The sequence below is a fragment of the Heterodontus francisci genome, chromosome 10, assembly GCF_036365525.1.
Source record: "Heterodontus francisci isolate sHetFra1 chromosome 10, sHetFra1.hap1, whole genome shotgun sequence".
Taxonomy (NCBI): Eukaryota; Metazoa; Chordata; class Chondrichthyes; order Heterodontiformes; family Heterodontidae; genus Heterodontus; species Heterodontus francisci.
The window spans coordinates 98,119,531-98,135,717 of record NC_090380.1 but is presented as its reverse complement, the minus strand read 5'-3'; the positions used below and the strand labels follow the sequence as shown (position 1 = coordinate 98,135,717).

General features: G+C 40.2%; 1 protein-coding gene across 17 annotated transcripts in view; it reads right to left on the bottom strand.

The window, feature by feature from the left end:
- The window catches only part of LOC137374662 (sodium/myo-inositol cotransporter-like), a 30,865-nt gene extending 19,056 nt beyond the window's left edge, over positions 1–11,809 (bottom strand). For 12 of the 17 annotated variants that reach the window (XR_010975868.1, XR_010975867.1, XR_010975873.1 and 9 more), the window contains exons 1-2: positions 11,708–11,809; positions 5,687–5,812 (exon numbers count right to left, since the gene is read on the bottom strand). The gene's annotated coding sequence lies outside the window, so the exon portion shown is untranslated. The other 5 variants (XM_068041129.1, XM_068041131.1, XM_068041128.1 and 2 more) reach the window with 5 other exon arrangements.
- Positions 11,810–16,187: the final 4,378 nt, after the last annotated feature.

Here is a 16,187-nt window from a genome sequence, read left to right as displayed (position 1 = left end):
GAAAGCAAGACATGCAACTGCCAAATTCATGAGCATTAGAGGCAGCTGTAACAATCATGAGACAATCTATTTTAGTTAAGCTATCAGTGCCACACAATTTATACAACACATCTGATATGCAATTTTTAAAAATATTTAAGTTAATTTTATTTGGCAGTTTAAGTGGAATTATAAATTAGATTTAGTAAAAGGCTGTGCAGTGACATGCACATGACTTAACAGGCCCCAAGGTTTTTGTAAACACAGTTAGCTATATAATTCTCTTTTATTCTGTTGTGGCTTGTGAAACCATAAACCACCAGTGTAAAACCAGTTGTACAAATAGATGTATGCACAGTTATCATGGTGTACTTATTTGGATTTTATATCACAGAACAAAAACTGTTGCTGATTAAGCAGGTATAAAATTAGAGTGCCAATTTGCCTCACTCATAAATCAGGAGTTAATAGCCCATTATAATTCTAGAGCAGAGCTCCAGAATAATTCATTAAGAAAACAAATTACAAGTTTAGAAAATGACATGCAATAGTGGCACTAAGCAGTTATGTCAAAAGTGGACAACACAAATTGAAGTCACAATTCCATTATAAGTACTTCAAAGCATACTTAGCAAAATGCTTAGTAGTGTCAACAAAAAGCAGTTGAGATGACAACCCAAAACAACCAAATCTCTGACAAATGAAATAAGATATGATGACAGACTAAAAATATGGAGCAATTGAAAAAAATTTAAGAAAAATATAACTAAAAATTTAAAAAAATTCTGGTAGCACAAGCACTGGCTTCAATGAGTGCAAATCATAGCCTCAACATTCATTTGTCCTCAGAGGGATAATTTCACTATACATAATGATCCAAGATGGATTGTTTCCTACAATTATCTAAACAACATAAGGAAAGGTTATGGTACAGAAGCACACAAATCCTAAGTTAATCCCTCTAATAGTTACTCAGCCTTGAATCCAACTGCATTTTCAAACACCCCTGATGTCTTCAACTCAATTACCTCTCCAGGTAGATTACACCAAATGTTTATCATTCCCAGTAAAAATTTTCTGATGCCGGTTTTAAAATTACTTTTCACTAATTTAGTTTTATATCTTCTTGTCTTAATAGCTGAACTTGCCTTGAATAGTAGATAGCACTTAATATAGAGATATTTAAGATTTTCAAGAAAATAGAAAAATTCCATGATCCTAGAATGATGTTCATTATTACACAAGGTTAGATGACAAAAAAAACAATTCCACACAAGCACTAAAACGTGAAACAGCCTACCCACTCAGGCAGCAAAATCAAGAGTATAATTTTAATGGGATGACAGAGATGTTTTGGCAGACAGGACTACTGGAGATCAAAGTAAGAAGTCTAAATTTTGGGACTGATCTGATAGTTTCAAATCGTAATTTCAAGTTCCATATACTCCCATTTTCCTCAGGATTTTAGGATGGAGGCACAGCATATTGTTTAGGTCGATCTAGTGATGCATCACAGGTAACAACAGCTCCTGCTTGATTGCCTTAGCAAGTCAGGGAATAACTTCAAAGCTTTTCCAAAAAGTGGCCACAGGATTTTTTTTTGCCTTCTACTGGAGTTACCATTACTAGCAGGTGTGAAGGGTGATGCATCTACTGGGTAGGGTGAGCAGTGACTGATCTGACCGTTTTTCTCACCTCCCTTTCTGCAAACTTATATGTGCATACTAATTAGAAGTAAGCCATTCAGCCCCTCTAGCCTGCTCCGCCACTCAAAAAGATCATGGGTGGCACAGTGGTTAGCACCGCAGCCTCACAGCTCCAGCGACCTGGGTTCGGTTCTGGGTATTGCCTGTGTGGAGTTTGCAAGTTCTCCCTGTGACCACGTGGGTTTCCGCCGAGTGCTCCGGTTTCCTCCCACAGCCAAAGACTTGCAGGTTGATAGTAAATTGGCCTTTGTAAATTGCCCCTAGTGTCGGTAGGTGGTAGGAAAACGGTGGGGATGTGGTAGGGAACATGGGATTAATGTAGGATTAGTATAAATGGGTGGTTGTTGGTCGGCACAGACTCGGTGGGCCAAAGGGCCTGTTTCAGTGCTGTATCTCTCTATGTTTGCATCTCAAATTCCACATTCTAGTCTACCCGATAACCTTGGATTCCGTTGCCTAACGAGGATCTATCTACCCCTGCGTCCACCACCTTCTGAGGAGGCATTCCAAAGTCACACAACCCTCAGAAAAAATTTCTCACCTGTCTTAAAAAGGGCAACCCCTGATTTTAAAACAGTGCCCCCTAGTTCTGGACTCCCCCACAAGAGGAAACATCCTATCCACATCCACCTTGTCAAGACCGTTCAGGACCTTATATACTTCAATCAAATCTGCCCTCACTCTTCTAAACTCCAGAGAAAACAAGCCCAGTCTGTCCAACCGTTCCTCATAAGACAACCCGCTCATTCCAGGTGTGTAGGCTCAATCAGATCCACTCCCTATTCTCCAGGTTAACAAACTTTTCTAACCTCTCTCATACCTCACCCATTTTACACTTGGAATAATGTATGCTAGCTTTTTCCTCCACCTTCTATGCCTCTTTTGAAGATGACAAATGATACTACACAACACTGCAAATGTGATCTAACAAGGTTTTAAACAAAGCCTCGTCCTAACCTGTTCAGCTATGTAGCCCAAAAATGCTTTTAAAATTAAGGCATTAGAGAGGGTTCAGACAAGATTTAAGAGAATGGCTTCAGGGATGAGGGACTTCAGTTACGTAGTTAGACTGGAGAAGCTAGGCTGTTCTCCTTAAAAAAAAAAGAGACGGTTGAGAGGAGATTTGATAGAGGTGTTCAAAATCATGAGGGATCTAAACAAGAGTAGGAAGAAACTGTTCCCATTGGCAGGTGGTCAAAAACCAGTCAACACTGTTTTAAGGTGATTGGCAAAAAGAACCAAAGGGGACATGAGAATTTTTTTTTTTTTAAAACACGAGTGGTTAAGATCTGGAGTGCACTGCCTGACACTGTGGTGGAGGCAGATTCAATGGTGGCTTTCAAAAGAGAATTGGATGATTATCTGAACAGAAAAGGTTTGCAGGGCTATGGGGAAAAGGCAGGGTAGTGGGACTAGCCTAGTTACTCTTGCAGAGAGCAGGCATAGACATGGTGGGCCGAATGGCCTCCCCCCTCCCCCATGCTGCACCTATTCTATGATTCTATTGAAATCGCTTCTCCACATTATCTCAACTTTGAAAATGACAAATCTGCTATTACTTCTAAGCCTCCTTGGGTCAATTCTATTTACCTCATGATACAAGTGCCACTAATGTTTTTTGCTCAATACATAATACTCTGACATACAGTATTAAAAATGACATCTGGAGATAGTAATGACATGGAGATTAAACTGTATTTGAAGGAAATCTCTGATTAGGTTCTTTAAAAATCTAATTTGGAAAGACCAGAAATCCTGGGATTGTTCCCCTTAGAGCAGAGAAAGTTAAGGGAAATTAGTTTAACTAAAAGTGCTCAAAATTGAGGAATTTGATAAGAGTCAACAAGTGGAAACTGTTTCTCCTGGCAAGAGGGCTGGTAACAAGATAATTGGCAAAAAAAAAGACAGGTGAGGAGGAGATATTGTTTTTATACAACGAATTATGATTATTTGGAATGCACTGCCTGAAAGGGTGGTGGAAGATGATTCAATCATAACTTTCAAAAGGAGAATAGATATATCTTGAAAAATAAAAATCTGCAGGAGTCCAAATGGGCCAAATGGCCTGTTTCTGGGTTCTAAGATTCTATGTTCTGGTCTACAATATTGAGAAACAAATCATTTTTAGAAAAAAAAGTCTGGAGTAGTTTTGTGCAAATTAATTTTTTTTAAAAAAAAAGAACAGAATACCAAGTTTCATCTTGTTTATTCAGTTTTTTTCCAAATAAAGTATCAGCTGTGTTATAGAAAGAAATCTCCCTCACTACTAAACTCTAACGCCAGTCACATCACAGAACTTCCCAGAACAGTTTCACTATAGACAGAAGGCCGAAGACGTCAAACAAATCTGAGCATTACTCTAAAGCTACCTGACCCAAGTTATGTTGAGCTGAAGAACTCAAGAGCAGAAATCCTGTCTGAATTTCCCTTCCCTAATCCAAAGCTGCTGAACCCAATTCTTGTAACCCTGCCACTGCCCAAGCTATGATCTGTATCCAAACTAAGGAAACACATCAGACTTCAACGACTTACTTCTACCTACTGAGCTACTAAGAATTCAAGATTTAGTTTTAAAAAGTGTGTAATTCTTAAAGAGCAAAATTAAAAACTGCATAAAAACTCAGTTCAAACATTGAGCAGTGCAGTTTTTTTATGCTTAGTATGAAAATATACTAGGGCTAAAAACTAGAAAGTGTTTAAAAAGATTATAGACCTTGTTACTAGTACTCCTTCACTTTAATACAATTTAAACTCAAATTGCTCTTCCACAGCATGTACTTTTTGAAACATTTTAAAAACATTTCTGCTTACAACTGAGATGACTAGATCTGATACCTTTGTCTTCCTCCATGAAATACCAGTTTTGCATCTAGAATTGTCCACCCACTGCAGACAATGGGATAAAATAGAACAGAGTAAGCCATTCAGCCCCTTGAGCCTGTCCTGCCGTTCAATTAGATAACGACTGATTTGTATCTAAACTCCATCTATGCACCTTGGTTCACTAACCCTTAATTCCCATGACTAACAAAAATCTATCACAGTTTTATAAATTTCAATTGAAAGTTGAATTCAAAGAAGCATGTTTGGCTTGATTAATTTTAGCCTGATGGGTTCTCCATCTCATGTGTTGCAATGTCACAGCCAGTCCTCTCATTCTGAAGGCTCTAGTGCTGACTTCAGCCCTAGTTCCCAAGCTGACTGAACTGGACGTCAGTAGCTGTGTTCGAGTGCTGGGCAGAGTAAAAGCATTTGCCACAAAAACAGATTTTAAAACTTTCTGCCCACATTTCCCCAAAATTATGTAAAATTCCAAAGATCCTAATTTAGCCTAGATTTCATAATTGCAAGTGACTGAGTTAAGCACCATCTCTAAGTACTTACACCTCACTGGCTTAAGAAAATAACATTCACCTTCCAGTGATGAAACAGCAGTGAGAACATTTGCAAAGAAGCAACTGTGTCTATGGCTGTGTTGTGCCTGAACTTATACTTCTGTAAATCAACATTTCAAAAGATCACTAAAAGCAAAAACTTGGGTTGTAACTTTTCCATGCGTCACTTACCAGCCCCAAACAGCTCGAGAAAGCACAGGCCAACTCTGTTTCCTACTAAAAGGACAGATTCTAGCATTGTCAAGCATCACGACTTTTAATATTTCCTTATTTTGTACAAATTATACACAAATATTTCAAATAAATGTTAAAAAAAACAATTAAAGTGTATATATGTATAATTTGCATTACTTTTTGAACAAAATACAAAAACATTTATTTGGAGCTACAGTAATTATGGATACCAAAGAAACATGTTACAGCAAATTCGGTTGCTAGTGAAAGATCATAATTCACTTACCAACGGAACAGCATTACCGTGACAACTATATTATTCATTTGTACAGAATCAAAGCAATAACCTTCCATTGTTTAGCCTATAAAATTCTGTAGTACACATTTCACAGATCAACGAAAAATTGGTACCTCTGTTTAAAAAACACTCACCATCTTAGTTACCAGCAGTTTTGAAAAGTGAGCACTGCAGTTCAGCTACGGAAAATGGGTCAATCTCAGGATCACAACTTTTTTTTGCAAAGAATGCAGTCAGTTTCATTCAGTCAGGCACAAAACCTAAAGTACAGCATGTAGCACATACTTTTGATTAGAGAGTTTTGAATTAATCATTCTTTGAATCAATGACGACAGTGTAGCAATTTGAAACTGAGCTATTTACTGTAACTGAACTTGAACCTTGCTGCGTTTTTGAATCAAAGTAAATCAACTGGTTCTGATTGTCACTTGGGCATAACAGCCAATTTTCCCAAAAGGCTTTTACTGTAACAGACTATCACTGGATAAAACTTACCTTCTGTTTACTCAAACAATAAACTTGTACTGCAAACTTAAAAACCTGTGCTTTAAGAACACAGCATTTGAGCTACAAAGATAAGCTCTTGGAGTAGACAAAAAAGTAGCTTACAAATTAAGTATTATTGTGATTTGCAATTTAACATTGACATTTACAGTACTGTCTGTAGTTAATATTTTCTTAACTACTATATTAATTCTGCACTCACTAATAACAGGAGTATTTGACCATATAATTTGCATGTCTATCCTTCCCATGTTCAAAAATACTATTTTTGTGTAACATAGTACAGTCCCCACAGCTTACAGTAGGCATGTTGGTGCCGAGACTTGCAGGCTATATATAACTAACAGGTTAAAAGGAAAAACGGCCAGGAAGCAAGTAATGCCTTAGCCTAGAGACAAAGAATTCTGAGTGTAGAAATATCCCAATGAGCCAAGGTCCGTTACACTTATACTTCACGGTCAGAGCACTGCACAGGATCAGCAAAAGACCTCATGGTGTCTGGCAACGAAGATCCTATCCACTGCAAGTCTGAGTGGAGCACAGGCACTTGTACCACAAAGAAACAACTGGCATGAGCATTGAGATAAATGGAAGAGAGGGAAGAAAAGACGTATTTTGGAGAGCCTTTCACCACCTTGGGATGTTCCCAAAGCGCTTTACAGCCAAATACCTTTTTTTGAAGTATAGTCACTGTTATACTGTAGGAAATGTAGCAGTCAATTTGCCCAGAGCAAGCTCCAACATAAAGCTATTAAGAAGTTATTCTATTTTTGGTGAGCCAGGTGAGGGGAGAATATGGGCCTGGACACCCTCCTCTTCTTCGAGTGAACACAAACATGCTCACACAAATTGGTGTTTTAGTTAGGTATCGAGAGCCTTCAGCCTTCAGTCAACATCTGTGTTTGAGAAACAGGAGAGGCCACAACTTTTGATTTGGACTTTGTCCCAGTACTTTAGAATCATGCTCAAAGCAAAATTTACCATCCATAAGCATCAATATACTAAGAACCAAAACTTGATCTTACAAATTAAATATGCAAGATATCCTACTGGCATACAAGGAACCCCTTAACAGTTCAGATATGCACTGGTAGTGGTTTCTGATCTTATCTTTATCTGACTTACAAAAACTATTACACAACAGACAGTTAGTGCAAACTACAACTACTAGTTTGTATTCAACATAAAACAAAAACAAAAAAGTTTCAAGTCGATTACCATACTTCAGTAAGCATTTTCCATTTGTTTAAAAATAAAAGCTCCAAACTCTTAACAGTCCTCTGCCACTGCTTGGACCACACATCCACAAGGAGAAATGTGAAAAATTAATCCCACAGGGTCCTTTCTTCATACCGTAACCTGGACCTGCCGTCTCCCAAGTGAACTGAAGCATTCGTCACACTTATTCCCAGTCCGAGCTGCTCCTGGCAACAGAAATCCAGAAGATACAACAGGAGGATATGGCTCTCATACCATTTTAATTGGCTGGTGCACCCAACATCTGCTTTAACCATGAGATTATAAACATAATTTACAACTGGCTGGATTTTTAAAAAAGTATTATTTTGTTAGTTTATTCTTCTGAAACAATGATAATGTTTCATCTTGCAATGGAAAATACAAGTGCAAGGTATCTAACCACCATCCAGGCCTTGAGGGGCAACTGGCCACAGCAACATTTGGCAGGGAGAACGTTTTCTTAAGGTGTTCCAGAAAGTTGTAACCTCAAGTTGCTAGTAGTGAAGCGTTCACAGAACAATGGGTGACCATCAGCAGTTAGGGTAGGAACCAAGGATGAAGGTAGAAAGGGGATCATTTGTTGAGCCGAAATTGTCAAATAGGTGTAGCTGCTTAGATTCCAGTGATGTGGGCAAAAAGGCTACAAAGAATTATTCTTTGCATTTTGCAATTACCAGGATGGCATAAGGTGAACTAGATGCAACTTGATGGACGTCATCCGAGGGTCTTAAAAGAAGTGGCTAGTGAGATAGTTGATGCGTTGGTTTTATTTTCCAAAATTCCCTAGATTCAGGGAACGTTTCATTATTCAAAAAGGGAGACAGAAAGCAGGAAACTACAGGCCAGTTAGCTTAACATCCGTCATAGGGAAGATGTTGAGGCTATTATTAAAGACGTTGTAGCAGGGCACTTAGAAAAGTTCAAGGTAATCAGGCAGTCAACATGGCTTTGTGAAAGGGACAAGGTGTTTAACCAATTTATTGGAGCTCTTTGAAGAAGCAACGTGCTGTGGATAAGGGGGAACGGGTAGATGTACTGTATTTAGATTTCCAGAAGGCATTTGATAAGGTGCCACATCAAAGGTTATTGTGGAAAATAAAAGCTCATTGTGTAGGGAGTAGCATATCGGCATGGATAGAAGATTGGCTAGCTAACAGGAAACAGAGAGTAGGCATAAACGGATCACTTTCTGGTTGGCAAGATGTAACGACTGGTATGCCACAGGAATCACTGCTGGGGCCTCAATCTTTTAGCAATTTATATAAATGACTTGGATAAAGGGACCAAAGGTATGGTTGCTAAATTTGCTGACGACACAAAGCTAGGTAGGAAAATAAGTTGTGAAGAGGACATAAGGAGGCTACAGATAGGTTAAGTGAGTGGGCAAAAATCTGGCAAAAGGAATATAGTGTAGGAAAATGTGAAATTGTCTGTCTTGGCCAGAAGAATAAAAAAGCATATTCTCTAAATGGAGAGAGATTGCAGAACTCGGAGATACAGAGGCATCTGGGCGTCCTACTGCATGAATCACACAAGATTAGTATGCAGGTACAACAAGTAATTAGAAAAGCTAATATTGTTTATTGCAAGGGGAATTGAACACAAAAGTAGGGAGATTATACTTCCGTTTTACAGGGCATTGTTGAGACCACATCTGGAGTACTGTGTACGGTATTGGTCTCCTTATTTAAGTTTAAGATGTAAATGCATTGGAAGCAGTTCAGTGAAGGTTTACTAGACTAATACCTGAAATGGGCAGGTTGTCTTATGAGGAAAGGTTGGATAGGCTCGGCTTGTTTCTGTTGGAGTTTAGAAGAATAAGGGGCGATTTGATTGAAACATACAAGATCCTGAGGGGGTGGATGCAGGAGAATCTAGAACTAGGGGTCACGATTTCAAAAATAAGGGAATTAAGACAGAGATGAGGAGAAATTTATTCTTAGAGTCATGAGTCTTTGGAACTCTTCCTCAAAAGGAAGCAGAGTCTTTGAATATTTTTAAGGCAGAGGTAGATAGATTCTTGATAAGCAAGGGGGTAAAAGGTTATCGGGGGTAGGCGGGAATGGTGAGTAATCAGTTCAACCACGAACTTACTGAATGGCGGAGCAGGCTCAAGGGGCTGAGTGGCCTACTCCTGCTCCTAATTTGTATATATCTTGCTTTTTTTTCCAATCTAACAATTCCTATGTTCCTAAAGAATAGGGCAACCACGAATAACTGCATTCTACTGAAGAACGAACAGTTCACCCCACATGGACTGCAGCAGTTCAAGAAGGCAGCTCACCACCACCTTCTCAAGGGCAATTAGGGATGGGCAATAAATGCTGGCCTGCCCAGCAACGCCCACATCCCATGAATGAATAAAAAAGTTACCCACAGGGAAAAACAGTACTGGTAGTAAGCATAGACTAGTAGGTTGTTGGGGATTCTATATACGGGGTCCAAGATAAAATTCTTTTGGAGTCATGATCTAAAGTCCGAAATGGTACGGTACTTCCCAGGTGCCAGGGACAAAGCCACTAAGGAGTTAATATAAAAGGTCCCGGAATAGGAGAGTGAGCAGCCAGCATCATGTTTCATATGGAATCAATGGTATAGATAGCAGTAGGTTTGAGGTTCTACTAAGGAGTTAACTTTCAAATTAAGCAGAACCAAGCAAGGATAGTAATCTACAGCTTAACTCCCAGTGCTACGAGCTGGACCAGACAAGGAAAAATTAGGGTTGCTAACACTTGGCTGGAAAAATGGTACAGGCTGGGCAGTTTTAGATTCCTGGTACACTAGGATGGATTTTGGGACCCGGAAAGCCTTTATATACATGATGGCCTGCACCTAAATCAGACAGCAACCAACCTATGCCCTTGCAGAAAGGGTAAATAGAGCAGTCGGGAAAAATATAAACTTTACTTAAAATCTTCTACATTTCTTATATCTGCCAGTTCTGAAGAAGGATCACTGACTGACCTGAAACGTTAACTCTGCTTCTCTCTCCACAGATGCTGCTAGACCTGCTGAGTTTTACCAGCACTTTCTGTTTTTATTAAAGATTTAAACTAGTTGGGGGTGGGAGGGGAAAATCCACACAAACTCAGAGCAGGAGACAAGGAGGCTGTGGCTGCCTTTAATTGAAATTTTGACAACTGAGATAAATAGATTTTTTGTTAAATAAGGACATCAAGGGATTATGGAGAAAAAGGTGAGTTAAATTGAGTCGAGGGACAGATCAGCCATGATTTTCCTGAACGGCATAAGAGGCTCAATGGCCTATTGCAGTTCTTGTGTTCCTACACAGATGTAAACCATTCCCTCCCGTTCATTCAAACACTTTATTTTCTGCTTTAGGAAAGTGCATCACTCAAGATGGCATTTAAATATATTTCTACAAAGCTAGGTTTTTGCTATATGATTCTTGTGATCTGAGACAACAGAAGGACTTCACATCCACTGGAGATTCAAACATTTTGAGAAAATCATTCTACGAATGGGATATGGAACTTCCCAGCTGTTTTGAAAATGTGACAAACCCACCCCCACCATAGTCATCACCAGTACAGGGTGACCAAACAATCGAGCCTCCAAGCTGAAAATCAAAACACTTCTGATAATTTCTATAAAATGGAGGACGGGTCGGAATAAAAGCTCCAACAGTCGGCGGCTTTGAGGTGGCTGTCTGCAGCGGGTGCACAGTAGAGCCCCTGCTTTCTTCATAACTGCAACACTTTTATAGGTGTGTTATAGGTAGGGCATTTAAAAAAAAAATAATATTCTTGGGCGATGACTGAGGCAACAAGTGCTTGCGACTCCTGAGGTGGATTTAATATAACAACCCATTGAAAGCCGCTCAAGTAACGTTGTTTGACCGCACGTTGTCATTTCCGATCTTACCCGTTTGGATTTTGGGAAGTTCCTTCTCCAAGAATCCACGTTTATTATTCCCTCCCGAGCGCCGTTCCCGCCTTTCTATTCGAAGCTTCTATCCTATTCTCTCTCCCCACCCCGTCGCTTCTCGAAGGTTCTCCCAACCTAGCCCCTCCCTCCGTCCCACCCAGCAATCTGGGGATTTGCTCCTCCAAAACGCAAAATTTCCTCTCACTCCTCGTTTCCTCGCCCTCTCATTCCTCCTCCCCGCCTTTTCTCCTTCTCGAATCTTCCTCCCCTCCATCCATCCCAATTCTGCTCCCCTCCTTCTCGAAACTTCCTCCCCGCCTTCTCTCCTTCTCGAATCTTCCTCCCCCTCCTCTCTGGAAATTCCGTCAACCACTCTCCATTTTTTTTCCCTCTCGCTCGGAAAGGTTGGTGCAATTGAAAACGCTGTTTTCTCACCAGTGAAATTCACTCTATTTTTTTTTAATACAGGCCGCAGCACAGTTTCGACGATATCGAAGCCCCAATTTGAGTACTGTGCCACTCACCCGCTTGCAACCAAAGGATCTGCTTCGCCACGCATGCAGCTCCGGCTGTTAGATTTGAATAAACAAACTGACCGAGCTCCCGAAGAAAAGGGGAAGGACCCGGCGGCAAACATCCACCAATCATTGAACAAGGTGGGCAGGCCGCAGTCGCCCTTTGGTCAATCAGTGTGCCAATCAGAGACTCACTGGCCGGGATTCGCTTTTCATTCGTCAATTGCACTGTCAATCAGAGCATTCTTCTGCATGTCAACTGTTCACGGTGTTTATACTCCTGAATGTCGGCGGGCTGTTTAAGAACATAAGAAATAGGAGCGGGAGTAAGGCCATTCAGCCCCTCGAGCCGGCTCCGCCGTTCAATGAGATCATGGCTGATCTTCTACTTCAACCATCTTCCTGCGCTATCCTTGTATCTGGATGTTTTTAATATGTAAAAAAAACTATTGATTTCAGTCTTGAACCTCCACACCCTCGGACAGAGAATTCCAAAGTTTGACCACCCTCTGAGTGAATGAATCTGAGTGAGTCATGTTACCCCCTGGTTTTACACTCCCCAGCCAGGAAACATTCTTCCTGCATCTACCCTGTCCAACCCTGTAAGAATGTTGTATGTTTGAAAGAGATCACCTCTCATTCTTCTAAACTCCAGAGAATAAAGGCTCAGTCTATTTAATCTTTCCTCATAGGACAATCCTTCCATCCCAGGAATTAATTTGGTGAACCTTCATTGCACTCTCTCTATGGCAAGTATATCTTTACTTAGGTAAGAAGACCAAAACTGCACACAGGACTCCAGGTTCGGTCTCACCAAGGCTTTCTATAATTGCAGTAAGATGTATATACTCCTATATTCAAATCCTCTTGCAATAAAGGCCAACATACCATTTGCCTTCTTAATTGCGTACTGTACCTGCATGTTAGCTTTCATGAACCAAGTCCCAACACCCAAGTCCCTTTGAAGTTCCCAGCCTCTGATCATTTAAGAAATACTCTGTATTTTTTCCTATCAAAGTGGAGAACCTCACATTTTTCCACATTGTATTCCATCTGCCAAATTTTTGCCTACTTACTTAGCCTCTCCAAATCCCCTTGAAGTGTTCTTGCATCCTCCTTATAACTCGCACTTCCACCTAGTTTTGTGTCATCTGCAAACTTGGAAATATTACATTTAATCCCCACATCTGAATCATTAATATAAGTTGTGAGTAGCTGGGGCCCAAGCACAGATCCTTGCAGTACCCCACTCGTAACATCCTGCCAACCTGAAAATGACCCATTTATTCCTACTCTGATTTTTGTCCATTAACCAGTTCTCAATCCATGTCAGTATATTCCTCCCAATGCTATGTGCTCTAATTTTGATTACTAACCTCTTGTGTGGGCCCTTATCAAAAGCTTTCTGAAAATCTAAATATACCACATCCATCAGTTCCCCCTTATCATCTATTCTGCTAGTTACATCCTCAAAAACTCCAACAGGTTTGTTAAAGATGATTTCCCTTTCATAAATCCATGTTGACTCTGCCCAATCCTACCATTATTTTTCTGTGTCCTGTTATCACATCCATTATTATAGATTCTAGCCTTTTCCCTACAACTGACGTTAGACTAACAAGTCTCTAGTTCCTCATTTTCTCTCTCCCTCCTTTCTTAAATAGTGGGGTTACAACTGCCACCTTTCATACTGTAGGAACCATTCGAGAGTCTGTAGAATTTTGAAAGATGACCACCAATGCATCTACTATCACTATAGCCACCTCCTTCAACACTCTGGGATGTAGATCATCAGGTCCAGGGGATTAATCAACTGTAAGTGTCATTAAGTTCTCTAGTACTTTTATTTTACTAATAATAGGATCCCCAAGGACACATTGTACAGCGAGCTCGTCACTGGTATCAGACCCACCCGCCGTCCATGTCTCTGCTTTAAAGACGTCTGCAAACGCGACATGAAGTCCTGTGACATTGATCACAAGTCGTGGGAGTCAGTTGCCAGCGATCGCCAAAGCTGGCGGGCAGTCATAAAGGCGGGGCTAAAGTGTGGCGAGTCAAAGAGACTTGGCAGTTGGCAGGAAAAAAGACAGAAGCGCAAGGGGAGAGCCAACTGTATAAAGCCCCGACAACCAATTTTATCTGCAACACCTGTGGAATAGTCTGTCACTGTAGAACTGGCCTTTATAGCCACTCCAGGCGCTGCTTCATAAACCACTGACTACCTCCAAGCGCTTACCCATTGTCTCTCGAGACAAGGAGGCCAAAGAAGAATATCTTGTAGTTTTTACTATTCCCTTGATTCTCCATTTTTTCTGGGAGTTTTTTTTTTCTTCGTGAAGACAGACACGCAGTATTTGTTTAGTTTCTCTGCCATTTCCTTTTTTCCCATTATAAATTCTCCTGACTCCGCTTGTAATGGAGCCACATTTGCCTTTGCTAATCCTTTCCTTTTTATATACCTGTAGAAGCTTTTACAGTCTGTTTTTATGTTTCACAATAGTTTACTCTCATATTCTATTTTCCCTTTCTTAATCTTTTTCTTGGTCCTTCTTTGCAGAATTCTAAAATGCTCCCAGTCCTCAGGCTTCCCACTGCTTTTGGCAACATTATGTGCCTCCTCCTTTGATCTAATACAATCCTTGATTTCTTTTGTTAGTCACGGTTGAAACACTTTCCTTGCTGGGTTTTTGTGCGTTAAAGGAATGTATTTTTGTTGTACCCTATGTATTAGTTCTTTAAATGTTAGCCATTGCCTGTCTACCATCATACCTTTTAATGTAGTTTCCCAATCCACCATAGCCAATTTGCCCTCATACCTTTATAGTTTCCTTTGCATAGATTTAGGACCCTAGTTTCTGATTGAAGTACATCACTTTCAAACTTCATTGAAAATTCTATCATATTATGGTCACTCTTTCCTAAAGACTCCTTTATAAAAAGATTATTAATTAGCCCTTTTTCATTGCACAATACTAGATCAAAAATAGCCCATTCCCTAGTTGGTTCCTAAACGTACTTCTCTCGAAAACCATCTCGCATACATTCCAAGAATTCGTCCTCCACAACATTAGGTTTACCCAGTCTGTATGTAGATTGAAGTCCCCCATGATTACTCTATTATTCTTGTTACACGCACCTCTAATTTCCTGATTTGTACTGTGATTTACATTACTACTGCTCTTTGCCAACGACAAACAACTCCCACTATGAAGCCCATGTTTTGGGATTTTTGGGATGGCCATGTGTAACTCAGCCTCTGGTATAATGTGCTTCATTGCACATATTGATTCAATGCACAGAAATGTGAAGTAATGCATTTTGGTAGCAAGAATCGGAAAATTAAGTTTACCTCCAATGGTAAGGTTTCAAATAGAGTTGAGGGGCCCTTCACTTCCCCTCTCAACTTATTGTATTTGTCTAGGTTCTTGCTTGAAGAATTCACCTGACAAGGATCATACATCCTCTTTTTTTGTTTAATCATTTTCTCTATCTCCCTCGTCATCCAAGGAGCCGTGGCTTTGGTTCTCCTACCTTTTGCCCTTGTTGGAATGTACTTAACCTGTACCTGAAACATTGCCTCCTTAAAAATCACTGTCATGAAGGCCCCCGCCTGCCAAGAATGAGACACATGTTTCGCCACATGAACGTTAAAACTTAAAATTGTTGCTGGGAAGAAAAGAGGACCTATCACAAGGAATTGCAAGGCTCCTCACCAGAAAGACCTTTTTTGCATATGAGCAGACAGTGTTGGAACAAAGGAACCAGTCCCTGCTTCCCCAATACACAGAAGACGTGGTCAGACAAGTTTAGTCACATGACTGAACTAAACTGGCTGTTGGAGATTTTTGAACTTGATCTTGCCACAGAGTTTTAAAACTCAGAAAGCTGTTTGCTCCTGGACTGAAAAGACCTCTGTCCTGTCTGCTCTCAGCTCGCTCTCACCAGCTTCGGAAACCATTGAAAACGTATGAACCCAAAGAGAGAAAAGTCTCCTACAGTGAACAAGGTTTAAGAAGAATACTGGGCCCCAATGAAAAGCAAGACTACCTACAAACAAGGACTACAGCAAGCTCAAAGCACAGTAAAAAACCCCTCTTCAGAGATTGCCTCAAATCTCTCCACCATTTTTCTTCTGCTCTTTTTCTCTATTTGCATGTGTGTATCGTGTATGCATGCTAGTGTGGGGCGCGGCATTAACCGAATTAGAGTTTAAGTTTAAATTTAATAAAATTTCACTTTTTTTCTTTAAACCTAAGAAAGCCTGTTAATGCTCATTTCTTTGCCTTATAATTGGAAAGTGGCGAACAAAGATTCACCAAGGGGGAGCTCAAAACACAGTGTGTATAAAAATTAAAACCCTGTTACAATAAGACCAGGCGAAGGCTGAGAAAGACCCATAGACACCTTTCTCACCTGGTCGTAACAGAAATTTGGGTGCGACTTCGGGAATTTTACCCATAGACAAACAAGAGAAATTGGAAGCGGGAAG